This window comes from Bidens hawaiensis, unplaced genomic scaffold (assembly GCF_021521415.1).
Source record: "Bidens hawaiensis isolate Kalapana, Puna unplaced genomic scaffold, B.hawaiensis_p1.1 tig00027535_1, whole genome shotgun sequence".
NCBI lineage: Eukaryota > Viridiplantae > Streptophyta > Magnoliopsida > Asterales > Asteraceae > Bidens > Bidens hawaiensis.
The window spans coordinates 1-21435 of record NW_027494456.1 but is presented as its reverse complement, the minus strand read 5'-3'; the positions used below and the strand labels follow the sequence as shown (position 1 = coordinate 21435).

At 41.0% G+C, this 21435-nt stretch overlaps 1 pseudogene; it reads right to left on the bottom strand.

The window, feature by feature from the left end:
* Positions 1-3745: 3745 nt before the first annotated feature.
* On the bottom strand, positions 3746-5372 carry LOC143575546 (PAN domain-containing protein At5g03700 pseudogene; annotated as a pseudogene).
* Between the last annotated feature and the right edge of the window lie 16063 nt (positions 5373-21435).

Sequence of the window (21435 nt, the reverse complement as noted above, 5' to 3'; positions counted from 1 at the left end):
CAGGGGCTCATGTGACCATTATAACAAACATATTGTTACATAATGCACAAATTCTTTTTCAGTGGTTAATCCATCTCCCGCTTATATTACCCAGGGAGGCAAATTGCAGAATTCTCTATTTGAAATTTGTATAGTTTGATACTACTATTGACTTGAAACATACATAAATAAACATATGCAAAATCATGATATTAAAAAAAACAAGTTTGTTGATCAATTCCTCACTGTGATTATAAAAAATATGAATGATATGATAAACCTGATAAGATGTGTGTATCTGTTACAGCAGTGAGAGTAGCCATTACAGATGAGAAACCTCCAGACATGATTGTCAGCTTGATCGAGTTCCCCTTTAGGATGTATTGTTAAGCATGGGGATTAGGGTTCTTGAGAGAGAACCGACTATGAGAGAAGAGGGTTACGAATTACGTATTGTGAATATGTGTCTCGTGTATCCTCTTTTATGTTAATTAGTATCCCTTAAATACACTTAAGGGGAAACCCTTTATTAGCTAATGACTAATATGGATTCTAAATATGTCTCTCAAAAATTCAAATACTTCTTTTGTCCCTTTACTAACTCGTCTTTGCTTCTACGTTAGAAAATCAAGACACCATGTTTCTTAACCCCCCCCCCACGCGCCATATTAGCTCATAACCCGTCGCAACCCCGCCATTTTAGCTCAAAACACATCGTCTCCCCTCCATGTTAGCTCAAAACTCGTCGCCTCCCATTGTGTTAGCTAAAAAATTAAATCTAATAAATCAAGAAGGGAGACGACAGGTTTTGAGCTAACATGAAGAGGAGACAATAGGTTTCGAGCTAACATGGTGGGGATGTGACGGGTTATGAGCTAATATGGCGGGGAGGCGGTGAGTTAAGAAACATGTCGTCTCGATTTTCTAACGTAAAGACTAAGACAAGTTAGTAAAAGAACAAATTGAGAATTTAAATTTTGAAAGAGCTAAAAAGACATTTTGAGATTTTTCCCTAAATATATTTATTCTTACAAAGTCAACTCATTGTTGTAACATCCCGAAATTTCTAAAATAATATTAATTATATTATTTATGGTTGGTGAGGAAAATTACTCGGGTTAGTGGGAAAATAATAAAATAAAGTGGGAGTTATCATGACTCGTGCTTGTGTTGGGTTAAGTAATATGGGTAATGGACTTGGGTTAGAAAGGAAGGAAGATGGACCATGGGCTCAAGCCCATGACCCATATATATAAACCATTTAGACATATTTCATACACCACCCAAAACACACACTTAAGTTCTCTCTGTAGTTTCTCTCTTTTCTCTAGCCGAACCAAGATAGAAAACCGATCCCGATCCAAGGTAATGATAGTATGATGTTGTATGAACTCAAACCCATTAGATTTAGTCACGAAATGACTAGCCGACACCTTTAAACCGTTAAAGTCACGAGATCCGGGTGGAATCGGGTATAAACCGAACCTTAGATGAGCTTAAGGGTTACCCTAGCTCAAATCTGGATCGAACGAGACGAAAAACGGAGAAAACGTTAGTGAAACGGCTGAGATCTCGTTTTTTTCCGGCGAGATCCCGGTTTTCCGGCGAAGGCGGCGAAGGAAAGTGTGTACGAGGAAAGGGAATGTCAGAGAATGTTTCTGACATTCTCTGACCTAACCCTAATTCGTTAACGCGGAGTTAACGAATTAGAGGTAATTAATTAACGGGGAGTTAACGAACTAGGGGTGATTCGTCAAGAGATTCGTTAAAGATGCTTAACGAACTAGCTTTAGTTCGTGTCCAATTTCGTTGTGGAAAGGATAACGAATTAACCCAAGTTCGTTATGAAGGTCCAATTCGTTAAGACGCCCGATTCGTTATAATCGTTAACGAACTAGACTAACGAATCAGATCACGTAAGATAACGAATCAGGCTACGTTCAGATAACGAATTAGGCTTAATTCGTTATGAGGAATGAGTTGGAGAATAAAATAATAATTTAAAATCCTAATGGAAAATGTGTTAAGACAGTTAATAGAAATAAAATTTTTCCAAGCTGACCTGGCAGCTCGACCCCAGCCAGGGGCTCTGCCCTTTGGACCCTGCTAGGAGCTGCCACCCCTAAAACCCCGCTGCCAGGGGCGCTGCCCCCGGACCCCCGTTCGTTGAGGGTTATAATTAAACTGGAAATATGGTATGGGTAGCGATAGATAATTGATACGTGAAATTGTTATACAGTTAGTCGCGCACAGCTAAAGAAGGGAATAACTATTAACGGTGAACGTAACCGCATTCAGGTGAGTTTCTAGCCCCACTTCCTTGTTATGTTTTCAAGGCAGTGTGCATACTCGATGTGAAGTGTGAATACACTTACCTTAAGTAGTAAGTGTATGCTATAATGTTTGATGTGATATATATTTATATATGTTAAGAATGGATGTCTGTTGGTGCGTGAACGATCTTCGGATATTGCACGTGTAGACAGGGAAGGTAACGTTAGTCGGTGTGTGAATGATCTTCAGATATTGCGCGTACCGTCATTCGGGAATGATCCCCAAGTGGTTATTAGTGTGTGTAAATGTTGTGATGTAACTTGGTTATTATGTAAATGATTTAATGATATAAAGTGTGCGGTAGACAAGTAAAGGTAGAGTGTGACAGAAGTAGCAAGGGTCTCGTAAGGGTGTTAGTGGCATGATGATAGTACGTGGTAGGGTAAGCCTATACGTGCCTTCGTTATTAAGTGGCATAATGTGAGTGCGTGGTAGGATAAGCCTATACGTGCCTTCGTTATTAAGTGGCATAACGTGAGCACGTGGGAGAACAAGTCTCTATGTGCTTCCGTAAACAAGTGGCTAAGTGGTTAGGGCAGTTAAGTGGTTAAGTGGTAAGGTGAACAGGTCAGACAGTGGACTATGGTCTTCGGATACGCATATGAATGCATGTAGTGGTTGTATGGCAAGTTGCTTGATTAACTAGAACTCACTCAGCGTAGCTGACTTTTAGGATGCACGCAGGTGATCAGACTGAAGAGTTAGCATAAGGATGGCATATGGCATGGATTGAACGGCTGACATCTGAAGATGGAAGAGATGATGTTTTGAATATGATGCTTTATGTTATGGTTTTATAGAAAGGATTTATGTATTGTATCGAATGACTAAAGATTAACGTTTCCGCGAAAATTTTAATTAACTCTGATCTGTAAGAACTGTGCTTATGAGTAAATCCGACACTAAAGTAGGGCTATCGGGTACGAGGCCTTGCAATTGTGCCATAGCCCATGAGCTAGCTCTCATCAAATACAAGTTGAATTTCCAGCTCCTATGATTATTAGCTCGTGTCCATGTTAATGCTAGCTTGACTCAAACTAGCTCATAGAACAACCATAAAAATATAATTTTTTCTCTTACCTCCCTCGCTTTCTATTCTCCCTCTCTTTTCATTCACGTAAACATGTGTAATCGTATATTCATCAAAGTTACAAACCAAACACTCTCTCCTCCATTTTATATCCCCTCTCCTTAAAAACACCCAAAAACTAATTATTGAAAATTGAAGATGCTATAAACTTAGGCTCCGTTGAAGGACAATAAATTGATCTTTGCGAATCATATCAAAAGAGATTTGACATTTTATTCACAAATTCATTAACAAAATTTTTGAGCAATGCATATAAAATTAACATATTGATACAAAAAAATATACATTGAAGTTTTAAATTTATTTAATAAAGAAACACATAAATAAACAAATCTCAAGCACCTCTAGACTAGAAACATTTTTAATTGTACAAATCTATATTCGTATCGGCTTCACGTGAGTCACGTGACCGTTAAGATCCACTTGACCTTTTAAGTTTTAACACATCTCGACCCATAGATCTATACATATAAAGTCAAACATTAGTCAAAGTCAAACCCTCGAAATACGTCATTGCTTACGTCACCTTACACTTAACTCTAGAGACTTGAAACTTGCTGATCCCAAATTTTTATAGGGCCCCACTCCACCATCCAACCCATCCTCCTGTACATACCCTTTAACCCCTCTACTTTCCTTCTTGTACAAAATCACCCCTCCAATTCCCAAAATTAACAAAACTAACCCACAAAGTAAACCTAATCCAACCCATAATCCAATTACCTTATTATCTTTTTCTACACCCTCCCTCAACTTAAAATAACCCACCTTTGTATCATCAAGCACTAATGTTTGTATAGGGTAATCTATGATGTAACAGAAACCAGACGTGTTACTGTAAACCGCACCCCAACACGTGCAGTTTTCTTCACATGCACGCTCACATTTTTCTAAAGAACTCATGATCGTGTACGCCATTATCTCTTTATTCGGTAACTCAACTCCAATCCTCCTCATCGCCCTAAACTTTTTCTGGCATAAATCATCGTCGGATCCGATTATTGTTTCCTTGTTTTCACACCGACCGGACGTGTAAGACGTTCGGTCATCTAAACATGTACACCCTTTGGCATAGACCGTATGTCCCACACGAGCTAGGTAGATCACATGAATCAGCTACTTGTTTGAAATCCACCAACCAAGATGATCGGGTCCAGTAGTACCCGAACAAGTTACCATCGGGTTCTAGCCGAACCCGACGGTTACCGGTCCCTGGTTGTTGAAAACTAGTAAACGGTTGCACGTCAACCGGCTGTATCATTTTGATACATACCCAAGAATCCATCCGGGCTGACCACAACCCGGATGGGTCCCCCGCCTTCTATGATCCGGGCCTTAGCTTCAATTGGATTGTGCTGGAAATAAAGATGGCCCGGGTCAGAATTAGCAACAAACTTTGCGTAATACCCAATGAAATCGGGCCCTAGTTTCATCGAATACAACCCGTTAGACGAAACTAGCATCATGGCACTAGTGAAATTTTGACCCTCCATAAGGGTATTATCGGGAAAGTCAAAACTTTGCCATAAGATTAAAGAAGTGCCGCCCGCCTTCTCTATTAATAAATTAGACGTGTCCAAGAGTCGAACCCGGTCACCATCCGTGAGACTTGACCATAATGCCCCGTTCGTTCATTGGAAATTACAAGACTGCCATTAAATGACAAACGTGTGTCGGATGACCAACGAGTCACTAGACCTTTCCCAGCGGTCCATAGCCGCTCTTGTGACGGGACATGAATGACAACAACAACGAGTTGAGCCAGATCAACTCGAAGGAACCCGAGTGAGTAGTTACCAACTTTATCACTCAGTAAAGGCTGGAATGATGTAACCGATGAATCCGGTGTCGCAGTGAACCCTTTCACAAGCTCTTGTGTCGCGACAATAGAGGTTATCGGGTGAGTTAAAAAGGTGAGTAGGATGATGAACATGTAAATCCGAGTCAACTCAGAAGGGATGTCCTCCATTTTGAAAAGTGGGAGATTATAGTAGTGTGATCCATTTATCATATAGCTGGTGATATTGTATTGATATGCATGAAAATAATATTATAGTGTGTCCACTAGAACACTTATTATATAACTGTAGTCTAAAAAGAGGTGTGACTTTTGGCCCATTGGTGCAATTAATAGTTGTCAAACTTTTATTGTTTTGAAAATTGTATATTTATTGTATAGGGTGTTGACTATTTTACTTTTATTTTTGTATAAACAAGAAAACGATAGGAAAACATTAATATATAGAGAGACGTAAATCGTAATTAAAAAAGCACGTCTATCTAAAGTTCTGTCCACGAGATTTCAAGTGTTAAAAATAAGTTTGTAAAAAGGACTTTAATAATTCCTTTTCAAGAGAACGCCCTCAACTCCTAGAGAACGCCCTCAACTCCTGGACTCTTACTTGTTCTTGAGTTTTTTAATCAAGGAAAGAAAAGGAAATGAGAGATAAGGATAAGAAAGGGAATGGAAGGAGATGAATTTTTTTTAATTAGGTGTGTTCTTGAGTTGGAAAGAAATTGGAGGAAAGGAAATGATAACTTACTGGGAAAAAACTTATCCTTAGTAATTAGTCCATTTTTTAGAGGATAATTTATTGGAAAAAACATCAATTTAATCCCTCATAACTCCTACTCCTTTCCTTTCAATTCTAAAAAAAACTCAAGAACACCTATTTTTTAACTATCCTTAGTTTTCCTTTCATTTCCCTCCTTTAAAAAAACTCAAAAACAGGACGTTAAATTTCCAATTACGGTTGTTGATAACTTGATATTGCAAAATTGCTGGACCCAAATCATTTATCAGTTAATCAGAACAATTAAGAATTAGGTCCAACTTATCATTTAAAACACTGTTTGCACAAATTTATCACTAATCTTTTATAGCTTAGAAGAACCAAATTCATTATTATTTTATTTATAGTTGAATTTAAGGATAAGTTTTATGACTACTATAAACTTAGGTCCTTATATAAACATAAATCTTTTTCTATAACATATAAAAAGAAATTAAAAGTAATTTTTCAGGCCTATGCAAAAAGTAGCCCTATGTAGGGTATGTGACGGGTATGTGTATCTTGAATAAGTATAACTTTTCTTTCGAGTTTTTTTTATTAACTCCCTAACTTTTTTTTAGGTTCCGAAAAATAGAAAGTAGTGATTTCATGTCGTATTGTCATTTGATATTAAATAGAGTTTAAACAAGAAGTGGCATATCTAACTAACAAAACTTAATAAAGAAGTAAGAACGTTACTAAAATATACCAACAAATTAAAACTTTTATCGGATTTGTGTTTTCGATGTATGATATTTGTTCAAGTAGATGTGAAACCGTGCTTTGATATCGGGATAATAAACTAGATAAAAATAATTATAATTATTATTATTATTATTTGCAAATCCCCGTATTACAGGGGTTGTTTTATATTGTTTGTTCTAATATTTATTTATTTTTTGAATTTATATTTTTTTATTATACGAAAGTTAATAATATATTTATGGTTTGATGATAAATTGTTTTACAAATAAATGAGATGTTATAACCCGGTTTAAAAGCTATATGGTTTTGATGAGACCCAAGACCCATTTATTTTTTTACTATAAAATTGGTTTTTTAATTATAAATAATATTTATGAAAGTTTATAATATACTTATGGTTTGATGAGACCCAAGACCCGTTTATTTCTTTTACTATAAAATTGGTTTTTTAATTTAAATAATATATATCTTTTTAAAAATAAATAAGATATTAATTTTTAGTATATCCTATTTTATAGGATTTTTACATCAATAATTTAGTGAGAATAATTTTAATTTAATGACATGTTATAACCCGTTTAAGGAATATCTGGGTTTGGTAAGACCCATACCCATTAATTCGGGTCAAATGCATGAAAAGCCTCCATTTAAAAATCAAGCAAATCTGGTGACTTCAAAAAAAGGGGGAGCGATCACATCGCGACACGTAGGATTTTTATGTTTTCCTTTATATATATTATAGATTGGCAAACATCCAACCGTATAATTTCTATAATGTATAGATAAAAAGAATACATGTCGGTAGATGACGGGTTGCAAATTGCATTTGAAGATAGTATCAATGACTAAATTTGGCATTTTTTTTCAAAATTCTTGATTTATTGTTTATGATTTCGTCTTGGTAATGATATGTTTGGTTTGAATAACTTGTTATTTTTGTTACACAATTAAAATTGTTAATTTTGTTGTTATATGAAAAGAGTAAAATCGTCATTTGACCCTAGAAGCTAGATACATATAGATATATGCAAAACGTATAAGCTCTTAATACAAATACACTCTAATATAAAAGATGAACTTCAAAATTTGGGAGTGTTTTGGGGTGGATTTGATTTTGTCGGAAGGTTGGTCGGGGTACTCTTGAGGTTACTTGCATAAAGAGGTGGAAGGAGGTGGGTTGTTACTACTATTATACGACATGTTCATATTTTTATTAATCTCAACTATCAATTTTTGGGCGTTGGCGGTCCCAACTAACGAATTGGTTGCTGACGATTTCATCTATTAATGTATTTGTTCATAACAGTCCGCGACTAATGAAATCCAAACGCCGCAATTGCAGGTCACCGAAAAAATAAAACTCACATTTTTGTAACCTTGGATTGCATATTTAAGAACTTTTTTATAGTAAAAGCTTCAATTATTGAGATCCCCGGAACCCTAGAACCATCGTTGGAATCGGTTGGTGGTGCTCAAGTGGTGGTGGTTGGTTAGTTGTGAGTCAGTTGGTGGTGGTGGTGTTGTTCAGGTTGAGTTTTCCGACAAAAAATTTGACATTTCTGACCAAAAACGTTTTTTCGACGACTTGCAAGTAATGACGTTAGGATTCTTTTACTCGCGGACCATTGAGAATAAATATGTTAAAAGATGGTACTGTTAGCAGCCAATTCGTTATAAGTTGAGACCAGCAACGATCAAAAAATGATAGTTGAAATTAATAAAACCAATATATCTAGGTTAAATGATGGCTATGGCGGAGTATAGCCATTCGTTAAACAACATAGATTAACGGTGTTAGTACTTAGTACTACCTACAGAATGACAAGAAATGAAAATCTCATACATTTATATGAAGAAGAAAAAGACGTAAGTTAGTCAAGCTTAGATTTAGCAAAACGAAACCGATATTTGTTCTAACATTAAAGTTTTAGTTAAAAACCTATGGTAAGGTTTAAAAATACCATTTGCATACGGATCAGTAGTATTATATTAACGTCATTTACACATTTTTCTAAATAGTTGGTTTAAACCCGAAGGCGAATAAATTGGTTGGATGCTTTGTTGTTTTTATCCATTGTCTTATAATAATATATTTTCTTAACCCAGAAGATTACAACTATGGATGTTGGACCATACGTTATACATTGTAAGTCATAACTCATAAACCCAAGCCTTGTTACCTCACACTTACGCCGCCCATGCATGAGTAAATTATATGTGTTACGTGAACGACTGAGCTGCTCACATGTAAACACGCTCACATAAGTGACACGCGAGAACGTAGTATAATTAATGAGCAAATGAGAGGGTGATAGTGTGATACATCATTTATTTGCTTTTAATATATTATTATTATTATTATTATTATTCTAAAGGATTTAGCTCTCTTTTGACTTTACAAGTTCTAACCCTTTTATATCCTACGTGCAGCATTCTAAATTTCCATTAAACCATCACAATATTAGAGCTTTTGTTAATTAGTAACGTTGATGAAACACCCATTCATTAAGGGACTAAAAATAAATTTTAAGTTTAAAACCAACTGCAATCTTAATCAAAAACCACTAGTTTATCTAGTAGCAAAGACATATGGGTTTCAACTAAAAGGTTTAAGGTTGTGTGTCTAGTTTTTTTGAGGCATGGAGTAGAAGTAAGAAAAAAAATACATTAGCGGTTTCAAAAAAGGAGAAACACTTGATCAAATATATTTTGTGCTATAAGTTGGCAATCAAGACGAGAAACCTAAATTAGGGCATGAAGAGGTAGGTCCCCGTAAAGCCCAGTTAGACCCGCAAGACACACCTTGAAGAGGTACGTCTGAGCAAAGACCAACTGGTTCCGCAGGACCCACCATGCTCAGAGAGATGAAGACCCTACACGCAGTAAGCCAGCTGTTCCCGCAGGAAAGCCTCCCTGGGTACAGTAACCTGCCTGTTCCCGCAGCTATGGGTACAAGCCAAGAAGGAAGGCTACCCGCACTAACAGTAAGGCTACACACATAAGGCGCTAACTCTTATACTTCAGCAGTCACTTGAAGGAATGAGCAGGGCGAGAATATTCCCGCCCAAAAGAGTCAGTCCGTACGCTTCTGGAAGATCTTTTGTACTATACCTGCCAAGGTATGGACAAAATAGACAAGATCTGACAAAAGCAGCCCATGAATCAATCACAGGGTGACAGCTCACCGACAATAGTACGAGGAGGAGCACGCTCCATTACAAAATGTCACTATCAGCCGCTGCCTACCCACCAACTCCCATAGTTGGTGGAAAAGGAATATTATACAGCTGGCCGTACCTGCTTGGAAACCTACCTTCGGCTATAAATACTCTAACACCTTGGAACGGTATCATTATCTTATCTTCTCTAGCTATTTCTCTCAATATACACTTATATTCAGAGCAATCTAGTCTGATTCTCACGCCGGAGGGTGGTCACAAAGAGGAACCCCCCCTTCTCAGTGACGAGCTTCCGGTGTCTGTTTTGCAGGTCGAGAAGAATAACCATTTTTGCCGGACCTAACCCTCGTGGGAAACATCTACTTAACCCTAAGGTTATCCGTAATCTGCCGGGGTCATTTAGTGTTTCTTCATTGGCGCCATCCGTGCATTAAGCTAGAACTAATTCTCTTTCTCAGTTTTTTCAAACTTCTGGGAAGATGGTTAAGGTTACTCCAATGCCAAGGCCACCGAGTGACCAAGAAACTCCGGTAACCATAACCCCAGCTACTGGGGGGAACACCGGTGAATACACGATTTTTACGAACACTACCCCGGTTACCCAAGCCGGGGCAAGTGCAGTAAACAATCCTCCCCTGGGATTCATTGATACCCAGGTAGTGAAGCAACAGACGAGGCTTCCCCGCCAAACACTAGATCAAGTTAAGGCCTGGGCGGAAGCACGCAGAAAGAATTCCAAGCTGAGTTGGATGAACGTTTACGTTCACTCCAACAGGCCAATGACGAATTCGGAAGCACTCGACAACAGCTCAACATGAGTAATGATTTCGAGTATTCGGATGATGATTGGGAAGAATCTGACAGTGACGCAAACCCTCGTCATAAGGCGAAAGGGAAGCGTAAAGAAGTAGACTTCCGTTCGAAAAGAAATTTTGGAGAAACTTTCAAGCCAAAGAGCGCGGGGGGAAACCCACGTGACTTCTCCAAAACTTTCAGACCGACTGTTGCAAATGCGGGAACGTCCAAGTTTGCAAGAGACATTGCGGAAGCAATCGCTCCAAAGAGTGCCAAACAGATGTCCAACATAGGCACTTACGATGGCGTATCCGACCCAGACGATCACTTGAACAGATTCATAGCGGGGGCAACTGTCAGTAATTGGACGGAACCCACGTGGTGTTACATGTTCCAAATGACGCTCGTCGGGGCAGCTAGAGCGTGGTTTGATCGTCTACCGGTCCACCACATCTATGATTGGGCAGACTTCCAGCACAAGTTCAGCCAGCACTTCAGTCAACAAAGAAAATATACTGAAGAGTAGTGGACGATCCTCAACTGCGTCCGAGAGGAAGACGAATCTTTGCTAGACTTTATCACTCGCTTCAACTCAAAGAAGCTAAGTCTAGGCACTATAAGCGAAGATCTTGTTTGCGCCGCTTTCATCCAGGGCGCCGAGTACCCAGAGCTTATCCGCACTTTGACGGGTAAAGATGGCATGCCATCCACGTGGGATGCCATCATGACGGCAGCTAAACGCTTTGCCGAGACGGAGAAGCAACTGGGTAGAAATCTTCCCCAGAGCACAAATCTCTACACGCAGAGGACCAGAGAAAATAATGTCCGTACCGCCCGACAAAACAAAAAGAGAAAGCTTGGTATTTGGCAGTCAAGGGTAAACTTTGACACCTCATCCAGCTCTCGCCCTCTATTAGGCGGAAGGAATAACACACACTCGTCCCGGAATCCCAGATGGACGTCACTCACAAAAAGCGTCACCGAGGTATTTGCCACCGAGAAACTCCCGTGGCCAAAGGCTCCAATAATCCGGCAGCGTCATAACGCTGATCAGAGCAAATCCTGTGACTTCCACGGGATAAAAGGCCACACCACAGAGGAGTGTACGTCTTTGAAGGATATTGTCGAAACATTCGTCAAAGATGGAAAACTTACACACCTCGTGGCGTCAATCAAGAACGGAGGGAGAAATGACAATCGGTACAAGGGCAACGGACGAAAGCCCGTCGACATCAGCATCCACATGGTTCATGGCAACGTCAGAGGAAGAAAACGACGAACGACAGAGCCAAGTGCGTGGAAGGAAGCTGAAGTGCGCTTCCCGCGTGTGCCAGGAGGGCCCAACAAAGAAGGCCCCATAGTGATCAAAAGCCAGATGGGGCACTACATCACCTCCCGCACTCTTGCTGATAACGGCGCTTCGTCAACGGTCATGTATAGGCAGTTCTTCGACAAACTAGACGACGAAGACAAAGAACGCCTAGAAACGGTTTACGCCTCGATGGAAGGGATGGCCAACAAGGCGTAAACCGTGAGAGTGACGGGGAAAGATAGGATACCCAATGAGGAAGCCACACCACACATAAGACATTCTCTTCGGGAGAGATGGGATGTCAAGATTTAATGCCGTGGTGTCTTCGGTCCATGGCATGATGGGATGGCCAACAACTGAGGGTGTCGCGATGATCACAGGTATTCCCCAGAATTTGGTGAGCGATAACGGCACCAACTTTGCTGACCAGAAGCTACAAAAGTGGCTGAAAGAGCTTCAAATCACCCACACCTTTACCTCAGTGGCACACCCGCAGGGTAATGGTGAAGTGGAAAGAGTAAACAAGAGCATCGTCGACGGTATAAAGAAAAGACTCTTGGAGCATAGATCCGGCTGGGTGGACGAAGTTCCACATGTCCTTTAGGCAAACAGAACGTTGAAAAAAGCAAGCACGGGCGAAACTCCGTTCAGCCTAACCTATGGCACTGAAGCCATGATTCTAGTCGAGATTGGTCTACCCTCACCAAGAGTCATAACTCAACCAGAAGACAATGATGCGGAAAGACGGTTAGACCTTATGCTAACCGAAGAACGCAGAGACTTAGCCGCAGTGCGTGAAGAGAACTACAAGCGAAAAATGCAAAAGTACTACAACACGCGGGTAAAACTCTGCAACTTCAATGTCGGAGACTACATACTGCGTAACAACGAGGCTTCGAACCAAGAGCGCCCAGGAAAGCTGGCCCCGATCTGGGAAGGGCCTTACATTATTAAAGAAGTTTTGGGAAAGGGCGCATACCGGCTCGAAAGGCTCGATGGCACCCCCATCCCAAGAACATGGAATGGAGCTCAATTACGCAAATGTTACATGTAGATCAATTCCAAACTTGTAAAGAAAAGGCCTAGAGCCACTTCTAATGGAAATGATTCTTCTTTATCACATTGTGTTGATAGCCTTACCTTTATACTTATGAACTGACCACACTGATATGCCGGTATTCACCGCATAAATAAGTGTGGAAGTAAGTCGTTGCGTGTGGAAAGCGGCACAACCCGCATAAACACAAAAACAGTAAATATTTCTAAGGGGAAGATAAGGAAAACCTTCACGCAGGTCAGATATAAGTGAAGTTTGGTCATCCTACTAAGTGAAAGTGACGGTTCTACCCGCACAATCATGATAGAGGGAACAGAACATTAACCTATTATCCGACACGCGTCGAAAGGTTAACTTATTCAAAACACTTAGAAAATTGCTAAGTTAAACTAAAATATGCATGAGCAAAACATATAATGTTTACAAGGCAAGGCGTTAACAAAATATTTATATTCACAATAAAAATTCAAACATTACAAGAATGGCTAGGTATCTACCCGCCTACAAAAATACAAATCTATCCTAACGGTTGGAAGGGATCTCAAGGTTCAAGCTTCGGGACCACTCCCTCCAAACCCACTTGAACCCGCACCATCAGTTGGTTGTGGCGGTTCAAGGAAAGCTTTGAGAACAGCTAGCCCGTCATCAGCAGCCGCAATTTCGTTCACCTTCTCTACAACCGGATGCGGGAAGGCAGCATACTGGTTCACAGCTTGGTCGTAGGCAGCTTCAGTGTCTACATCGTGTAAAGGAAAGTTGGAAGGCGGGATGCCCTTCTCAGCAAATCCTAGACCAAGCAGGAAACCAGCTTTCTCCCCATCCTCATGAGAAGCGTTGAGGGCTGCACTCATGGCATCGTCATAAGATGTGTTCGCAAAAATCCGATGCACAACCTACAAAAAAATATATATATATCAAAAATTTTTCTAAGTATAAAGAAAAGCGTAAAGCAAAGAAATTATGAAGTTATGCGTACATGCGGCAGCGCTTCTCGTAGAAGCCATTCCCTATTTGTCAGAGCTTCTTGAAGGGTAGCTTGAGCTTGATCGCGGGCACGTTCGGCTTCATTTTTGTTGAGGTTGGCAAGCAACACATCCTTAGCAGCAGCCTCTTCAACGCCCTTAAGCTTGCGCTCAGTGCGATCAAGCATACCCTTTTGATCCAAGAGCTCTTGGAGCTTCTTGGCATCTTCTAAAGCCAAAGCATCATGAGCCTGCTGAAGCTTCTCTAGTTTGGCTTTGAGCTCTTCGTTCTCAGTGCGCAGAGGCTCAGCAACGGCTTCAGCTTTGGTGGCCCTCTCGGTCGCATTACGCGCAGTTTCCTTGGCCAACCTAAGCTGTTCGTTAACAGCTTGGGTAGCCTTGGAACGGGCCTCATGCCTGGCCTGAATCTCGACCTCAATGTCCTTGAAGGCCTTCTCCTTCTCCGCAGCGGTGGTAGCAAGCCTCTTGTTCTCCTCCTGCAATGCTCGCGCCTGAGCCACTTCTAGACTACGCGCAGTCTTTAACTTGTCGTTTTCACGACAAAGTAACTCGACGCGCGGCTGCATCCGGGCAAGGAGGATTCGGAGCTCGTTGGACAACCTACCCTCTTGGTAGCTAGCCATTGCCTCCCCCAACGCACCGCTTGGGGCGGCATGGCGCGCCCAGTCGACGCAGTCCGCAGCCGTTCGGAGGGTCGTTCCCCGGCGGATATTCCACCGTGGAGCATACACCTCATTAGAATCCGAAACTGCAAAAACAAAAAACAGTTAGGAAAAAAATGACAAAAATGGATAATAGGCCAAAATGACCCCACGCACCTGTAGGGTCGGTAACAGGCCGGTAGCCGCCAAACCCATCACCCGAACCTAGAGGATATCCATCCAAGAGGTCAAGGAGATGGGAAGGAGGCAAAGATTGGACCCCCTCATCAACAGAGGTAAGTCCAGAGGTCCCAACCCCAGACATACCTGAAGAACCGGCCATGGACGAGGTAGTCGCTGACACCGGAGGGGGCATGGTAGAAGCCACCGTGGTAGAGACCATCGGAGGTGAACTCATTGGAGATGAACTCACAACTGTGGTCGCCGCTGCGGATGAACTCGCAGAAAAAGTCACCGCCGGCCCAGTGAAGGATGTGGTAAAGATGGCACTGACGGCCGGCGGAGATGACGTCATAACCGGAACAGTTGACTCAACAGTATGAGCAACCGAACCAGCACCGGAAACAGGCGCAGGCGCCTGGGTCATTGCCTCGGATAGGTTGACCAAACCTATCGTCGTGGGTCCGGAACTGCTTCCTCCCGCACCACTCTGGAAAGCGGATACGTCCACTCCTGCATAAAGAACAAAATATTAAAAACAATGGCGGAAAGAAATGCGGAAAAGGTACACAAAATATACTTACGGGTTTTCTTAATCTTGAAAGACCTGACGGGCGGAGACGAACCCGATGGGACTGGCCTCTTCACCCCAGTCTCCGTCGCAACGTTTGGTGGCTCGGAAGCGATAGTTGTCTCAACCTCTGAGACAATGGTCTCGCCACCACCACCAAGGTTCCCCGCCGCCTCCTCACTCTCAGTCTCGGAATCAGACTGATTCCCCAGGTCGACGACGGAAGCAACCTTCGCCTTGCCCTTCCCGCTAGCAGCCTTCTTCTTCCTCACAAATAAAGGCCCATCTGTGGATTCCTCATCAGAAGATGACAAAATCAGAGGAATTCCAGCAGAAGTTTGAGCATGAAGAGGACAAGGATTAAAAAACTCCTTACCTGGCCGGGTGGCACTCAAAATTTCGTGGCCCGGCGGGTAGACTTCTACGAATCTATCCGTCGTTTGATCCAGAATGGGCAACTCGTTCTCATCGAGATCACGAGTACCCAACCGTGCGGGACCACCAGTCTCCAGCGGATGCAAGAGCGACTGTAAATCGTTCCCCTCTGAAATAAAAAAGATAACAATGTTAGAAGAAAAATTCTAAACCAACACAAAAAATGGAGCATACCGTAAGGAATAGAGCTCAAACCGTATTCAAGGACGATGGGTATTTGCGGCGTCCCAGACCCAGCATCCTTCCACACGCGGCTCATCCCGAGCATCACCATCCCAGACTCCGCAAAGCGATAAACCGGAGTCTGGATCTGGGAGATCTTGGCGAACCATTCCGCCTCCTGGTAATTGGAGGCGTGAAGGCTAGGGAGCGCCCTCCAGTTCTTGAACGTCATCGCAATGGGGACGACGCGAGCGGAGATGAAGAAAAACTCCCGCTTCCAAGACCGAAGACTGCGCTCGGTAGCGCAGATCTTCAACCCCTTGATCCGAGTGACCAGGGTATACCAACTCTGGATGCACCTCCAGGAGTAGAAGGTCATCAGGCGGTCGACGCGGGGCTCGATGCCCAGAATACGGCACACCCATTCGAAGTGGCAAACTTTAGCAATCGCCATCGGGTGCACCTCCGTCAAATGCACACCGTGTTTCTCCAAAACACGGTATACAAACTTCGTTAATGGGAATCTGAGATTCCCATATATGAAGAACGAGGCGTAGACCCATATCTTGCCCTTAGGGGCATCGTACACCGTCTGGTGGGGCTCCGGAAACTCAGGCTCATAAGGCTCGAGCATGAACTTCTTGACGATATAGTGGTATAAATCGACAGAAAGAGTACACTGGCACTCGCCAGCAGTACTCTTATCGTCCTTATCAGACGTGGACGTCGGGTTCTCAAGGTATACATCGGACTCCTCGACATTAGCCTCGGGATCATGAGTAGAAGACGACATTTTTTAGATGTTAAAGAGAGCGATTTCAGGAGAATGCTCGACGGAAAAGTTGAGTATTCGCCGGAAATCGCTTAGAAGAAGAAGAGTGAAGTGAAAGTATGGAATGAGATGCACCCTCTACCCCCTTATATACTCATCGCAATGAATGTGATGAATTTAATGCGGAGGAGAGAGAGAGCGCAGGTGCAATGAAACGGCGACACGTGTGGATAAAGTAAGCTGGCAACAGGTGTCAGAATGGCGCGTGACATGAAACTCGCGCCCACGCGCCTGAAAAAGCGTCCTGATTGACCACATGCTGTCACATTGTCATAACTTCCTGCACGTCCTGAAACCGTCAGAAGACGCCAACGTCCCTTCAGCCGTTTGGACTGTCCTTATCCTTTTACCAACTCTTCGAATTTCAGAAAGATTCAAAAAGATTCAAAAATAAGAGGGAATATACCCCCTTACCTTGGAAAACAAGAAACCATAAGACAAGTGCGGGTACAGTGTCAAGGCGAAACCCTTCACATACTTAGCACTTGCAGGGAATTGAAGCCAAGATACCTTGGAAAACAAGGAACCGTAAGACAAGTGCGGGTACAGTGTCAAGGCGAAACCCTTCACATACTCAGCACTTGCAGGGAATTGAACCCAAGAAGGATCTTATGGGCCATGCTTGCAGAAAGAGAAATAACACCTCCGCATGGCGGGAACGTTGAGAACTAGATTGTTTGAAGCTTCAACGTGGAATTGGTGGTTTAACATAACTGATCACTATGTCCAAAACTACCAAAACCTCGTGAAGAATCTATACAAGTGAAACTCAACGCTCCCGACTTGCGAAGAGGTTAAACACCTACCCGCATCATAACCAAAGATCAGGCAGAAAAGTCGGGAATTTCTGCAAGTGACATTAGGAAAACTGCGGGAAGAATCCCCACAGAAAACCTTAAAAAACAAAAACCCCTCTTTAAGACCCCTTGCTTAAAGTCCAAAAGTTCACCTCACTTATTAACAATTCATAAGAAGAACAATGGACTGGGGGGACTTGAAGAGGTAGGTCCCCGCAAAACCCAGTTGGACCCGCAAGACACACCTTGAAGAGGTACGTCTGCGCAAAGACCAACTGGTTCCGCAGGACCCACCATTCTCAGAGAGATGAAGACCCTACACGCAGTAAGCCAGCTGTTCCCGCAGGAAAGCCTCCCTTGGTACAGTACCCTGCCTGTTTCCGCAGCTATGGGTACAAGCCAAGAAGGAAGGCTACCCGCACTAACAGTAAGGCTACACACATAAGGCGCTAACTCTTATACTTCAGCAGTCACCTGAAGGAATGAGCAGGGCGGGAATATTCCCGCCCAAAAGAGCCAGTCCGTACGCTTCTGGAAGATCTTTTGTACTATACCTGCCAAGGTATGGACAAAATAGACAAGATCTGACAAAAGCAGCCCATGAATCAATCACAGGGTGACAGCTCACCGACAATAGTACGAGGAGGAGCACGCTCCAGTACAAAATGTCACTATCAGCCGCTGCCTACCCACCAACTCCCATTGTGGCACGTACATAGCCCATAGTTGGTGGAAAAGGAATATTATACAGCTGGCCGTACCTGCTTGGAAACCTACTTTCGGCTATAAATACTCCAACACCTTGGAACGGTATCATTATCTTATCTTCTCTAGCTATTTCTCTCAATATACACTTATATTCAGAGCAATCTAGTCTGATTCTCACGCCGGAGGGTGGTCACAAGGAGGAACCCCCCCCCCCTTCTCAGTGACAAGCTTACGGTGTCTGTTTTGCAGGTCGAGAAGAATAACCATCTTTGCCGGACCTAACCCTCGTGGGAAACATCTACTTAACCCTAAGGTTATCCGTAATCTGCCAGGGTCATTTAGTGTTTCTTCAGGGCATAAATAATAAATTGAAAGATTGATTCTTCTAATAGCCTAATTATATTCTTGAATTTTGAGTTCAATTTGATTACGTAAACTTGTATGTGTTAAATATATTGTAAATTTGTTGAAAGCGAAGGTTGTATGCAAAAAAAGTTTAATAATATAGATTTTGTAAACTTGTGCATGTTAGTGTATGAGATATTTGTTGAAAGTGAATGACCGGATGAAAAAGAAAATTCATAATATTATTTTTTGTTAAACTAGGAATGAGATCGATAATGAACCGTATTATACCAAAAATACGAAATCTGAAAACATTGAAGGTATAAACCAAAAGGCATCAAAACGCAAAACATGAAAAATGTATATTGATACCAATACTGATGATGTTTGGTTGGTGTCTGTTATGATATCGAAACAATACCAATACTCAACAAAAAGTGCTCATTCATAATAAACATTTTTTATAAAATGTTTCATCACTCTATATGTTCAAAGAACAATACAACCGTACTCATTACAACCCTTTACTAGAAACGATCATGTTACTATATTTATCCATAACTTCATTTCAAATGAAAAACTAAAAAATGCATGACCTTTTCAAGTTAACAATACCGAAATATGAACATTTAAACTAGTTGACCGGATGTGATATTTATATGAGAACTACAATTTTGTTGTATCTAAAGTTCCATTTAACCTTGTATTTGTAAGGATCAAAGTAAATCCATTAGACCATTTAGTCATGAGCTTAGACTTTAGATTGCACGAGTTGAAGTTAGCAATTTTAGTTAGATATTAAAATTCAAGTATCTTTAGTTCTAACAATTGTTAAAATTAAAATTAAAGTGTTTATAAATTTATTTTCTTTGAAATTTTTTCTTAAATTCTAATGATGTAACTCGAGAGTAAACTAGAAAAAAATTTTAAAATAGGAAAAACAAGTAGGTTAAGATGGATTATAGGAGAGAGAAAAGAAGTTTTAGAAAACTAGGAGATCCGTCATTTGAAATGGCAGATCTCGACAAACATGTAGGGCCTGTCAGATATTGTCTGGTGAGGTGGACGAAAACCCTGACATCCGCCATTTAAAATGGCGGAACACGAATTAAATATTTCCGTCATTTGAAATGGCGGATGTCAACACTGTTGATCCGCCATTTTAACTGGCAGTTCACATATCGCAAAGTAGCCTACCCCTATTGGTAAAAGTGGATTTTGTTAAGACATCCGCCATTTGAAATGGAAAATGTCATCCTGACATCCCCATTTCAAATAGCGGATGTTAATAGTGACTTTGACTGACTGACATGACAACACACCCCTTTTCCTATTTATATTATTTACTTTTTTCTTATTATTTACTTATAATAATAACCAACAACCTAAAATTTAATAAAAAATTTATTTTTAATGTGTTTTAAAAAATGTTTTGCCTATTTATTATTTTTAAGTTTTGTAAATGTCATTATTTAAAAAATACAAAATTTAATATATTTTTTTTGAACGACCAACTAAGTAACGCCGGGTACTCCGTACGCGGCCCCCATTAGCTAATGGTAGCCCGAGCCGGCCACTAGTCCGGACGGACGGAGCCCCTAGCGGTCCACCTATTGAGGGATTCACCGGATAAAACCCGACCTTCCACGCCCGCCAAATGGCACGACAGCGAGGAGCCGGTAAAACCGGGTGAGATCAGGACTCGAACCCTGGCAAGCCAGGGTCATCCCTCATATTTTCCATATAAATTGGTGATAGTGAGGTTTTAACCCCATACTTCTCACTTGTAAAGTGAATGCTCTACCATTGAGCCACATTTAATTTATAAATTTAATATTAATATAGGAGAGAGAAAAAAAAGAGGCAAAACATATTATTTACTTTTTTTATAATAATAATCAACCCTTTTTCCTTTTTCTTTTTATATTATTTACTTATATTAATATTAAATTTTGTATTTTTTAAATAATAACATTTACAAAACTAAAAAATAATAAAGAGGCAAAACATATTTTTAAAACACATTAAAAATAATTTTTGTATTAAATTTTAGGTTGTTGGTTATTATTATAAGTAAATAATAAAAAAAGTAAATAATATAAAAAGGAAAACGGGTGTGTTGTCATGTCAGTCAGTCAAAGTCACTATTAACATCCGCCATTTGAAATGGCAGATGTCAGGATGACATCTTCCATTTCAAATGGCGGATGTCTAACAAAATCCACTTTTACCAATAGGGGTAGGCTACTTTGGGTTATGTGAACTGCCAGTTAAAATGACGGATCAACAGTGTTGACATCCGCCATTTCAAATGGCGGAACACGAATATTTAATTCGTGTTCCGCCATTTGAAATGGCGGATATCAGGGTTTTCGTCCACCTCACCAGACAATATCTGGCAGGCCCTACATGTTTGTCGAGATCCGCCATTTCAAATGGCGAATCTCCTAGTTTTCTAATACTTCTTTTCTCTCTCCTATAATCCATCTTAACCTACTTATTTTTCCTATTTTGAAAAAAATTTCGAGTAAACTACTACAGTCTACTCTATATGCTTGTATGTAATAATAAAAAGGTTTTGTATGTTTTTTTTCCTTATTTGCTTTATTTTTTATTGCTTTCCTTAATATGTAAGTTTTTTTGTTGGTGGTTACGGCTGACACTTGCGAGTTGCAGCCTTGGATCCTTGCTCTTTAAACCTTATTGGCTAAACCCACCTCCAACACCAAAATATCTGCCATGAACTACCTCTGTCGGTGGTACAAATATGATCGGCCG